The 1,924-nt window shown below is 49.4% G+C and overlaps 1 protein-coding gene across 1 annotated transcript in view; it reads right to left on the reverse strand.

Moving 5' to 3' along the window:
• Positions 1–200: 200 nt before the first annotated feature.
• EPHA10 (EPH receptor A10) overlaps positions 201–1,924 on the reverse strand; it is a 41,982-nt gene continuing 40,258 nt past the window's right edge. The window contains exon 17 of the mRNA XM_056795169.1: positions 201–1,924. This exon is cut by the window's right edge and continues 824 nt beyond it. The gene's annotated coding sequence lies outside the window, so the exon portion shown is untranslated.

Below are 1,924 nucleotides of genomic sequence, written 5' to 3' on the forward strand. Positions count from 1 at the left end.
CATCATCTCAACCCATCTCTCTAATCACTATCCTTAAGCATCAGAGATCTTGGAACAAGGACGATACTGTCAGTTCCTTTTAAAAACATAATACTAAAACTGCCGGTTCTGCCAGGATTCTCCTCAACAGCAGGAGACTGTGTGGATGCTCCCACCCCCACCCCATCATCACTCCCAGAGCTGAACACAAGGGACTCCTCTTTATTTCACAGTCCAGATGTCCATACATCTTTATTATTGCATGTAGCAGACAGGACCCCATAAATACAAAACATCTCCAAAATTAACCAAAGAAATCAAATCACAAAGAACCCCCCACCCCCACCCCATCACACCTCGCCCCCTCCGCCCCATTGGCTTACACTGTGGTGAAATTAACTTCCATATAAAAATAGATCTGTATAGAATGGGGGGGGGTGTAGACCATGTATAACTGGGAGTGTAATCACGAAGTCCCAGAGGTGGGCAGGGGGGACCCCAGGAGGGACAGAGGGCATTTCCTACCACTGTTCCTTGTATAGAAATGTTCTTTACAGCACTGTCACCAAATTGTACTCCAGCACCCCCCACCCCAAGTCCATTCTATCTTGGGATTGTCAGGGAGTCAGCTCCCTGCCGGTCCCCTCCATTTCTCCAAGCCCTGCCCTCGGGACAAACCAACCAAGTATATTTATCTTGGGACAACCCTTCAGATATTGTACGACAGGCTCTCATCCCCATCAAGATCTCTTCTTCTTCTTCTTCTTCCAGTTAACATCACCAATCCTTTCAACCCATCCTTAGATGTCACAAGCTACAGTGTGAAAGTTAGAGGACAGCTAACTCACTGGAGCCTAGGATCCCTCTCCTTGGAAAAGAAAAAAGAGAATTCCAGACAGCACCCATAGCTCCTTTCTAGCCCCAGATTCCCTCCTCTGAGGAGGCAGAGATGTTTTGTCCTGGGGAAGTAGTGTGCCTGGGAGTGGGAGGGTGAGGGACTTGCTTTCCTTGACCCTTCTTTCCTTGGTCCAATACAGACCAGTTAGGAATAAGTCCCCCATTCCTGGCCCCCTAGCCTTCTTCCCAGCCCACCCAACTTCCCTATTCTCCAGCTTATCTCACTCATGCCAGGCATTGAATTGCAACTCACCCTTCCCTCCCAAATCACCATTCACTTGGATCCAGGGATGCTCTGTACCCTGCCTGTCTCTTTACTGTTGCCCAACCTTTAAAGCCCACCTTGGCACCTAAAGACCTTCTCTGGCTTCCCTCCTCTGGGCCCCTCTATCGGAAGGCAGTTAAAGTCCAGGGTAAGACACTCAAGGCTTTCCTAGGAGTCCTCCTGATGAAATGGGAAGAGCCCCAAGAGCCAGGAAACCCCAGTTCTAGTACCAGCTCTCCTACTCACTCAGCAACTTTGAGCAAGTTGTTTCCCAGATCTGGAACTTGCTTTCTCTAAGGCTGAGCCAAGTTATCTCAGCTCTCTTTGGGGTTTGACATTCTAGGATTCTCTTCCCCATACTCCCTGGAGGCTAAATAATGGGGTTTTGTGGGCTGAGAAGAGAAGAGCAGCTCAGAGTTCTTACCTGGGACCAGATACAGGGAGGGGAAAAGTCCAATCCCTGCTCTTGTGTAAAGGAATTCAAAATGAAAACCCTGTTTGTCTCCCTCCTCCCCCCAGGCTGGCGGCGGCGTGAGTGTGGCAGATCCCAGGTGAGTCACTCAGAAGGTGAGCTCCTCTCTGACTCCAGGTGAAAAGGAACTGGCAGCAAGAAAGACTAGACCTGTTGCAGAACTTCCAAGGAGGCAGTGATATCTTTAAGGAGGACAGATTCTCATCGGTCTATGAATCTGGGGGATGGATGACGTTGGGAGTAGATGAGATGGCCCTGAAGAGGGACCCAGATGAACAGAAGACAGACAGATGTGTCTTGATAAGCACCTG

Source organism: Monodelphis domestica, chromosome 4 (assembly GCF_027887165.1).
Source record: "Monodelphis domestica isolate mMonDom1 chromosome 4, mMonDom1.pri, whole genome shotgun sequence".
Classification (NCBI taxonomy): domain Eukaryota; kingdom Metazoa; phylum Chordata; class Mammalia; order Didelphimorphia; family Didelphidae; genus Monodelphis; species Monodelphis domestica.